We start from the raw sequence: 10,800 nt of genomic DNA, 5'->3' as shown, positions 1-10,800 counted from the left end.
CGCCCACCTGAGAGGTGCCCGAGCTGAACTCTGGCTGTAAAAATAAATTTAAAAAGCCCTGGGGATGTCTTGCTGGAGTGTTTGCATTGCATTTCCAAAGTTTTCCTCGTGTCAGCGGGGACTGGCACGTAGACTTGCAGCCGTTAACTCAGAGAACGGCAGGAATTTGCAGCAGGTTGCATATAAATGGCCAGGCCCACAAGACAGACGATGTTTACTGTCGGTGGTTAAACAACGAAGAAGCAGACAACCTTGAGGCACATGGGCATTTCTGCGCAGGAAGGCCAGAGCTGTATGGATTGCATTCATAAAAATTGCCAGCAGGGCTGACACAGTGAAGAGGCCAAAGGCCGTGTAGACATTATCCAATTAAAGCACATGAATGTTTTCACCCAAGGAATCATGGGAACTGTAGTTTTATCATTTATTAATTTATACCCAGGAATTTGGGGGGGGGGGAGGAGGGAGTAATGCGCTTTGAATGAACACAGCCTCGTTCTTCACTGTCCCAGAGGGTGGGATGAGATCTTAGGTGGAACATCAAACAAACTTCTTAATGGTGAGAGGAGTTCAACAACGAAACAGACAGTGGGCAGCCATCTTTTATGGGAGCACTGACTCTGGATTTCCCGCTTCAAGCACGGGTGTGGACTAGCTAGCCTAAAAGTCCTCCTGCAAGTCTATGGTACCAAGTGAAGAAAATGGTACTAGGCACAGAATTCATCACCATGAGAGCATCCACTTTCTCCTCCCCCCCCCCAAAGTTCCTGGAGGGCATTCCCGAGAGTGGGGTGGCTCCTCGCATCTGACGGGACAGGCAGGCTCCTTGAAGATCTTCCTTGTGAGAGGGGCCATCCATGTTTACCAAGTGCCCTGGAAGGGAAACGGGACATTCTGATTTTCCCGCATGGGATTGTGGCAGCCATTTTGGGTGCCATGATCTCACACGCTCTCATGCCTCAGCGTCACCCTGAAAAATGATTTTTTTTGGGGGGACACACACACACCGCAATCTTGTGTGGCACCCCAAAACGCACATTTTGGGGGCCGTGCAAGAATTCAACCCCCTCCAAAAGTGCTTTTCAGGGGGTGAGAGCGAGGCGCAGGTCACATGACTCACCAGGAAGCACATCCCAGAAGACACAATACACAGTTTTGAGTCCTAAAAAGTTGTACAGTGTGGACATCCCATTCTCCTCAGAGTGGCCCTGCCTCACGTGTGGGGAGGTTGGATTCTGCTTACTGTAATGGCACGAATGCAGCTTTGTATCCTCTTCACCTCGTTCCTAATTTCTAATTACCAGCAAAAGCAACGTACATTGTGCAAATGTGTGCAAAATTGCCTCAGTTTACACCTTTTTAAAATGCCGCAGTAGTCTTTTCCACACACCCACAACAACAGAATTCTGGTATTCGTTCGTCTTACTTCTTTTTATAGGGAATAAAACAGGATCCAAGCACTCCCTTTGGGTACAGTTCATGCCTCAGGCTCTTACACCGTAGATCTGCTTGAGGGAAAGCTGTTTCCATTTGCAGCTTGGCCATGATCCAAGGCAAGAGGTAGACGCACTTAAGCCTGTTGGAAATAATTGAATTCTGTTTTGTGTTCGCTGATTTGAGGCATGTGTTTCCAAATTGCTCCAGCGTGTTCATGTGTGTGTGAGAGAGAGAAAGAGAGAGAGAAAAATGCTCTGTAACAGTTGCTCTGTTGTGGGTATTAATAAGTGGTATTAATAAGTCCACATGTGTTCACCAGTTCAGTCCTGCAAATCCTCGCCCCTTTGTGTTGTCATTTACAGGCAAACACATATTTCCCGAGGTAACAGGGAGTTCGAGAACAGAAGTTGCCGGACTTCATCTTCCATTGCTCCTTGCCGGAATGGCTAATGCGGAGGGATGATGGGTTTTGTAGTCAAAACAACACCAACACAGAGTTGAGGGGGGAAATCCACTTCAGAGCATTTAAAAACAAAACCTACTTAATCCACACCTTCTGAAACAATATGTGAACTGAAACACTGCCATTTTTCAAAATCCACGCTTCTCTGAATTTTGCAATGCAGTTCTGCAGCCAAGTAACAAGTACAAAAACATAAACGCTAGGGTAAAAATGCACATATTACTGAGAATAGTGTACTAAAAAATGTGTTCTATATAGGGAAATGTCTCCTTGTAGCTGCTTAAGGGGGAATGATAGTATTTCAAATGCATGGTTTGGGTGGGGTCTTGCTTCAACGCTGGTGACAGGATAGTACCCTGCACTGCACTTGAGACAGCTGGCAAGATTGTGGGGTTCAGGAAAGACCCTTTGGCAACAGGTAGGAATGGCAAAGGGGGCCTTTGGAGGAATAGCCGGGAGCGGCTGTTGTTACCACCCGTCATCACCTGTTGCCTGAGGCAGTTGCTTCACTGTGCCTAACAGTAGGGCCGGCCCAGACAAGGAGACAAAAAACAACAGGAGGCTCTGTGTTTTGAGCTAAAAGGAGAAAGACACCATGTGATCCATGGCAAAAAGAAGGATCAGTTGAGAGAGCAAGAGCACAGGAAGACAACAATATGCGTCACTGTTCTTTTTTGCCTGCTGCTAATAAAAATCCACACAGAACCTTGTGCATGGCACAACGCATGGATTTGGGAGGGTCTTTATTTACTTCCAAGTTCCTAGTCCTCATTGCAAAGAATAGAGGGTGGTGTCGGGGCAAAGGCTGAAGTATTCATGGCAAGATTCATTCTCCACAGCTGTATTCCCCTACTCATCCTCACCTAGATTATCCCCACCTCTTTTCCTTTAACAAACGTTTTTGCTGATGGAGGGGGGGGGGACCCCTGCAGAAACCCAAGCTAGACAAAGGAGATCAGATAGGGTGGATGTTCTGAAACAGGCCCCTTTTTGTATTCACGCCTGAAGTCTTAAGTACTGAGACGGAAAAAGATCGGAGTCGCACACAGCTTGGACTTCCAGTATTTCAGTTAAAATGCAACGTTGGTCCATTTTGTGACCGTAATTCTCGTATTCTTGCAGAGCGTGGTGTTGCTCTATCCTTTAGTCTCTGTGGCGGCCACTCTTAGTTACTGGAAGTTAAGAGTGACAACCAACCCAATTTAACAAGAGCAAGCTTGTGTTCAACCTTGTAGACAGGTGCTGTCAATTAAATGTGTGCCATCATGGAATAAGTCAGGGTGGAGATCTTATAGCCTGGGGGCCAAATCTGCTGGATTCCACATACCCCTCACACAAGGAGGGCTGGGATGGAAACGATCACGCCTGTTATCAGCCAACTGGAAGGTGTGGATTTTGCTGTCTGTCTGTTGCCTGATATGCTCCCCCTCCCAGGCAGCAAGCTGTCCAGTGCTGAACAACCTCCCACCTGAGGAAGGATGGCTTTGAAAGTACAGATCAGGCTGTGTTTTCAAAAGCTCTCCTGTAGCAGAAGAGGTCCCCTTTTAAGGTGTGTGGGGGCCCAATTGATTTCCCAATAACTCCTGTTAGGAAAAGAAAAAGTTCCCTGCCCCTGCTTTTGTTGGATATATAACAGCAGAGATCATTTCATGTGAAACTTAAGGGTTAAATCTATTAAATCTTAATAGATTAAATCTATTAAATCTTAATTAAAGGGTTAAATCTATTAAATCTTAAGGGTATCTGAAGAAGTGTGCATGCACACGAAAGCTCATACCAAGAACAAACTCAGTTGGTCTCTAAGGTGCTACTGGAAAGAATTTTCTATTTTGTTTCGACTATGGCAGACCAGCACGGCTACCCACCTGTAACTGGTTAAATCTATTGTCATTAAAGTGAGCTAGCCAGGCTGGGTGGATTCGTTATGTAGCAACCAGGCAAAGTAGCATGATCTTTCCTGAGGCAGCACGTACCCTGATTGGCTGTGTAGTCCTGAGGGAGTTTTCCCTTTGTTCCAGTTCATAAGTTTATTGTTCTAGCCAAAGGCCAATACAAACTTGTATTAAGCAATAGTATTAATAAAACAATAACAAAGCATGCATCCATAATATTAAAAAGTCTGCAAAGACTTTGCCGGGTTCCTGAGCATTAAAACACAGTTTCCCTTGTGCGTCTCTGACAGTTCCGATTGCTTTGTATGTTTGTTTGAATGTTTTCCTGCTATGTGCAAAGCCTGAAGTCGGAAAGACAAACCCTCTCTGTTTTTCCCTCCTCAGCTATACACTGTTTTGCTTCTGTTTTCTCAGTAAAGTGTTATCGAGGTTTTTGTCTCTGGACTCTGCATTATTTAAGTGACTTTGCTAACAGTCTTAAGTACTGCTTCCAGGCTCCTCCCCTTCCTCTCTTTCCTGTGGCAAGAAACTCTGCCGCAGGGCCTGCATTTAGTGCCCTGCTAGGGAACACTGCAATAAGAGTCATAAACCTGTTTATGGTACCAAAACGTGTGATGCCTGCCTCAGTAAGCAGGACAGCACTGTGCTGTATCCCCTTGGGCGCTGCAAGGAACAGTTTATAACATCAGCAGAATTGAAGTGTGCGTTTATTTGTTGATTTTCATAATTTACAGTCCTCCCTCCATATGTAGATTTCAGGGGCAGGTTTCTCGTAACATCAAACACAAGCAATGGGGGAAACCACGAAAAGTTATGACAAAAGCATTTGCTTAAATCATACTGCAGAGCGACACACAAGTTGCGGTGTATTGATTATTATTTTAGAATTCATTTTTATTTGATTTTACAAATACAAAATCATAACAATCCGATTACATATCCATATGTAGAGATTACTCTGGATCTCGTGACTTCCCCCCACCATGGGGTCCTATTCTAAACATTTACAACTGCATACAGTCATACCTCAGGTTACGGCCGCTTCAGGTTGTGCGATTTCAGGTTGCGCACCACACTAAACCCGGAAGTAATGGAACAGGTTACTTCCGGGTTTCGGCGCTCGCACATGCGCAAAAACACTAAATCGCACTTTGCGCATGCGCAGAAGCACCAAATTGCATCACGCGCGTGCGAACACGCCTCCCGCACGGATTGCATTCACAACCCGAGCGTCCACTGTATTCTTCCATACTCTAAATTTTATATCAATCTATACTGTCCATGGTATTTGTTACCTTACAAGTGGAATTAAAACCCTGCTAATGTTTCCATCTGCTTGCAGTGGTCTCCTAGATAACTTACGAATTTTTCCCATTCTTTCATAAAGTTTTTGTCCTCTCAGTTCTTGAGTTTTCCAGTCAGCTTTGCCATTTTGCCATAGTCCATCAACTTAGCTTGCCATTCCTCTCTGTTAGGGACTTTGTCTTCTTTCCATCTCTGGGGCTAGTGTTTATGAGGTAAAAGCTGCAGGATACCAAATGTCCAAACAGGAGTTGCTCTGGAGTAAGGATGCTTCCAAATCTCTTTCCTCCACAAGAGCTCAAATGCTTACAGGGAAGTCCCTAAATCAGGGACAGGGGACCAGATTCTGCTGGGCTACAGATGCAATCATCCCTGGCTGTTGTTATTCTGGACTGAAGTTGACTTCTGTCTGTCTCGGGAGACAGTGGAGGGGTGTGCCTTTGGGAGTGAAGCCAAGCTCTTGGACGGTTGCATCGCCTGCTGTGGCTGTAAGGACTGATGTGGGAGAGACATGTTTTGTCGCAGTTGGGGCAGATGCAGGCATCCGGTTGTGCTACTGCAGATGCACCATGGCGTTTCTTCTCTCTGTGCTCCTCCCAGCAGTCATTCCTCCTCTGGTCACTGCTGTGGATGCACAACCTGTCTGTCTGTCTCCAGGCACTGCAGTCGTCTACAAGGGATTCCCAGATGGTGGGGTTGATGTCGCCAGCCTTCATGTCACGTTTGCAAGGGTCTTTGTAATGCAGAGTTGGTCTGCTGAGGGACCTGGTGCCTGAAGCCTGCTGCCCATAGAGCACATCCTTGGGGATCCTGCCATCTTCCATTCTGTGGGCATGACCAAGCCAGTGTAGACATTGACTTGCTGAGACATGAGTGTGAACATGCTGGGAATGTGAGCTTGGGAGAGGACACCTTTGTTTGAAACTCTGTTCCAGATGCAGCACATCTGGAAGGCATTGAGACATCGCTCCTAGCAGTTGTTGTTGTCTTCTTCTTCTTCTTCTTCTTCTTCTTCTTCTTCTTCTTCAGCAATCGTAGCCGAGTAAGATTGTCTTCCATGAACACGGTTTTAACAATGAGTCCGCAAGTGACTGTGGAGGCCAATTCTGGATCCACACGTCCTTCCACAGGGGGGACATTGGTTTCTGGGCGGGAGTTAATCACAGTGTGGATTTGCCAAGCATGCCTTCCTCTTAGCACGTTTCATCCTTGAGTCCTGAGTGTCTTCAAAGCCCATGACACCTTTGGTAAAGGCTGTTCTCCAGTTGGAGTGCTTGCAGGCCAGAGTTTCCCAGTTGTCGGTGTTTATACTACATTTTTTTAAAATTTCCCTTGAGACAGTTTTTAAACCTCTTCTGCTGACCACCAGCATTACGCTTTCCATTTTTAAGTTCAGAATAGAGCAGTTGCTTTGGAAGACGATAATCAGACATCCGCACAACATGACCAGTCCAATGAAGTAGATGTTGAAGAATCTTTGTTTTGACACTGGTGATCTTTGCTTCTTCCAGTACACTGGCATTAGTTCACCTGTCTTCCCAAGTGATGTGTAAAATTTTTCAGAGACACCGTTGGTGGAATCTTTCAAGGAGCAGGAGATGCCATTTATAAGCGGTCCAAGTTTCACAAGCATACAGTAAGGTTGGTAGCACAATAGCTTTGTAAACAAGCATTTTGGTTTCCCTGCAAATGTCCTGGTCCTCAAACACTCTGCACTTCAATCGGGAGAAAGCCGCACTCGCAACATGCTCAAGACACAAGCCTGGTTGACTTTCACCTTGGTATCAGACCTTATAATCACACGGGCCTGGTGCCTGGTGCCTGAAGCCAGCTCGCCGTAGAGCACATCCTTGGGGATTCTGCCATTTTCCATTTTGTGGCCGTGACCACATACAACATTTTTTTAAAAGCATTAGATTAGGGAAAGTACACCTTGCCAAATTGCATGCAAAACCGTGTTTATTAAGAGAAATTCACACTAAAACGCTGGCCGGTTTTTATGGGGAGTTTTTAGGAAAGTACAAATTGGTGCGGAAATGGGAAGAGCTGGTTTGAAAAAAAAAGGGAAACCTTAATTGACACACAAACACACACACATTCATTAAGCCATCTCTGCTGAGTGGGGCCTGGGACTTCTGCCGCAGAGTCCTGCCCTGAGAGCACAGCTGATTCAAATATGCTGATGGCAGCAGCCTGAAGTCATAAAATCTGGGGGGAATGTCATCCTGCCGAACTGGCTCTTGCTGTTTTCCATAGCAGGGGTCAGACAGCCACTCGCCCTCGGGTCAGATCGTCAGGGAGCCATGCAGAAGCTTTGCTCTCCCTTGGGAAGCATTCGGCTCGATGCTCTCGCTTGAATTATTCAGAACCTTTGGCCCGGGGTGTCCATTCTAGCTGCGCCTCTGTTTATCTGCTTGGGATTTCATGTCTCTTCCCTACCCCCTCCATATTAGTGCTATCTGAGCTTCTCGTGGCTGTGATCAAAACAGCTGGAATAATAAAAAATCAAAATGTGTTGGGTTTATTTCTTCTTAAAAGAAGACAACACAGCAGCAATATACCGACAGCAGCAGGATTAAAAACATTTGCAGCAGGGAACCTGTTGGCCTCTAGATGTTGTTTGATGATGACCCCTGAGCCATCAGAAGAAGAAGAGGAGTTTGGATTTGATATTCCGCTTTATCACTACCCGAAGGAGTCTCAAAGCGGCTAACGTTCTCCTTTCCCTTCCTTCCCCACAACAAACACTCTGTGAGGTGAGTGGGGCTGAGAGACTTCAAAGAAGTGTGACTAGCCCAAGGTCACCCAGCAGCTGCATGTGGAGGAGCGGAGACGCGAACCCAGTTCCCCAGATTACGAGTATACCGCTCTCAACCACTACACCACACTGGCAAGTGAGTGGCTGGCCCAAAGCCATTGAGACAGGTTCCTGGCCATCTCCAACTCCCAAGAGGACTCCCAAGGAGAGGGGAGAGGAGAGGAGGCTGAGGGAACACCCCACAAAGGAGCGTGTTTGAAAAAGGGTGAGAGGCTGCCGGCTCTGCAGGCAAGGGGTGAGAAGACTGGGCTCCTGAGCCCCACAGGGGTGCCGCAGAAAGGATGCCATCGCTCAGGGGAGCCATGGACTGGAAAAGGTCAAAAACCTTTGCCGCTTCCATTGTTCTGCCTCATGCCAGAGGGCAAAGACCATCTGAGGTGGGCTTCCATAGATGCTCAAGGGTGTGTCTAGATCTGCGTAGGAGCAGGCGGTTTTTCAGATATCTGAAGGCGTCTGTCCTCCAATCGTGTCACACTTCATTCTTTGGTGGGCTGTTCTGCACTTGGCTGTCTCGAAATGTGTAGCTGAACTAGGTGACAGCGCGGATTCTTCGAAGGAGAAGGAAGCCTGTAGGCTGAATAGGGAGCAAAAGGTTTGCCTAGACTGCATCTGTTATCAGAGATGCCATTTCAGGAAGGCTTGGTGGGGGGTGGTGGGAAGGAATAGCACTTCCCCAGCCCCCCAACCTCATGTTATTTTTTAAAATTACTTAGAATTACACAAATACACAGAAAAAAATTAACGAAAAAGCCACTTCTCTCCCCCCACTCTCCACCACCCTGTGATGACTTCCAATTCCAGCCTTTTCTATATTGCCTTTTGTGATTCTTAGTTCTTATATATACCTCTACCTATGTTTCTTCCTTTCCATTATTTATTTGTTTGAGCCCTTCACGTGTCTGCTAAGAGACCAGCTTTTTCTACAAAAACCTGTCAAGTAATCCTGTAACATTTTCCAATCTTTATCTATTTTCTGGTCACTTACTCTTTTGATTTCCCCTGGGGTTTTTTTTGCCAAATTTTGGTATGTTATCATTCTAATTTGCCAATCTTCTTTACTAGATACTCTATCACTTTTCCATTTTTTTGCAATTATGTTAGAAAGATGGGGGAAATTATGGGGGAAAGATATAAAATATACACCAAATTATGATCTAAAAGAAAATGTATTCAAAATGCAATATAGGTGGTATCTAACCCCGGCGAAGTGGACGTGGGTGGCGCTGTGGGTTAAACCACAGAGCCTAGGGCTTGCCGATCAGAAGGTCGGCGGTTCGAATCCCCATGACAGGGTGAGCTCCTGTTGCTCGGTCCCAGCTCCTGCCCACCTAGCAGTTCAAAAGCACGTCAAAGTGCAAGTAGATAAATGGTACTGCTCTGGCAGGAAGATAAATGGTGTTTCCGTGCGCTGCTCTGGTTCGCGAGAAGCGGCTTAGTCATGCTGGCCACATGACCCGGAAGCTGTACGCCGGCTCCCTCGGCCAGTAACGCAAGAGAGGAGCACCGCAACCCCAGAGTTGGACACGACTGGACCTAATGGTCAGGGGTCCCTCTACCTAACCCCGGTGAAATTGGCAAAAATGTACAAAGGTAACAGCAATGTATGTTGAAGGTGTCATACAGAAATCGGTACATTCATACATATTTGGTGGCATTGTAAAGAAATTAAGAAATTTTGGGAAATAATTTACAGGGAATTGGAAAAGATACTTAAATATTCATTTAAGAAGAATCCAGAATTATTCTTATTAGGAATGTTAGATGACGAGAACAAAGAAAAGGATAGGTGCATATTAATGTACGCGACAGCAGCCGCTAGACTCCTAAGTAGCCCCCCAACCTCATGTTAGACCACCATGTGATTCTTCCACAGGGGCACGTGTCTTCTCAGCTGGATGGCTGATTCCATACACTGAGTGCCTGTTGTTATAAACAGGGAAATGGGCCTCTTTCGAGTCGCTAGCCATGCCAAAGGCATAAATCCTGAGAGAGAGAAAGAGAAAGAGAGAGAGAGAGGCAGGCTACGTGATCTGCATTGGTAACATTGCTGGGGTTGTAATGAGATTTTAGAATGCAACCCAAAGTAGCAGTTCTTTTGGAGAAGGACTGGGAAAAGGTCCTGTGTCCAATCCCCAGCTTTTCCAGAAGAAAAAGGACCTCAGCAGCAGAGAGGAGCAGCTCCTCAGGTCCTTGTTTCGCAGGCAGGATTCATTCCCCTATTGGCGAATTCAGGCCACGCAATTAAAGTGGATTTGGTGCTCTCGTGCAAGAAACCCACTCCCCTCCTCCCCGAAGGAAATCTGACTTTTTGCTGCATAGGAAGAGGTGGGGAAAGGCACCCAAACTGTGACATAACCATTTTATTGATTTAGCTTTATTTAAGCAGACGTTTCCCCCGAGGGGTTTAGCAGCCAATCCCTTTTCCCAGGGAACTCTGGGAATTGTTAGCTCTGCGAGGGGAACAGTAGGGGTGGGGTGGGGGAGTACCCTAACAACTCCCAGCCCCCTTAACAAACTACCCTTCCCAGGATGCTTTGGGGGAAGCTGTGTCTGTCTGAAGTGGTGCGATGCTGTTTTAAATGTATAGTGCAGATGGGGACCAATGCTTCTTGCTTTCCTAGAGGGAAAGAAGCAAGGCATGTGAAATATACTCGGAGTCAAGTGTGAATTTCATGCTCTTTATTCAGCTCATAGTAATGAGGACATGCAGTTCCCCCAAAACGTTTGCTTTATATACACTATTTACACAATGGGCCCCACGTGATTGGCTAATTCCGGGATACTCCTGTATGCCAATCGGGTTGCGGATTCACTTCCACCTGGAGCTGGATTGGGTGGCTCCTGCGGACCAATCAGACTGCTGCAATCTCAATCCTATTGTTCTAGGA

The sequence above is a fragment of the Lacerta agilis genome, chromosome 2 (genome assembly GCF_009819535.1).
Source record: "Lacerta agilis isolate rLacAgi1 chromosome 2, rLacAgi1.pri, whole genome shotgun sequence".
In the NCBI taxonomy this organism is placed as follows: domain Eukaryota; kingdom Metazoa; phylum Chordata; class Lepidosauria; order Squamata; family Lacertidae; genus Lacerta; species Lacerta agilis.
The sequence above is the reverse complement of the archived record's forward strand: the minus strand, read 5'-3'. Positions refer to the sequence as shown.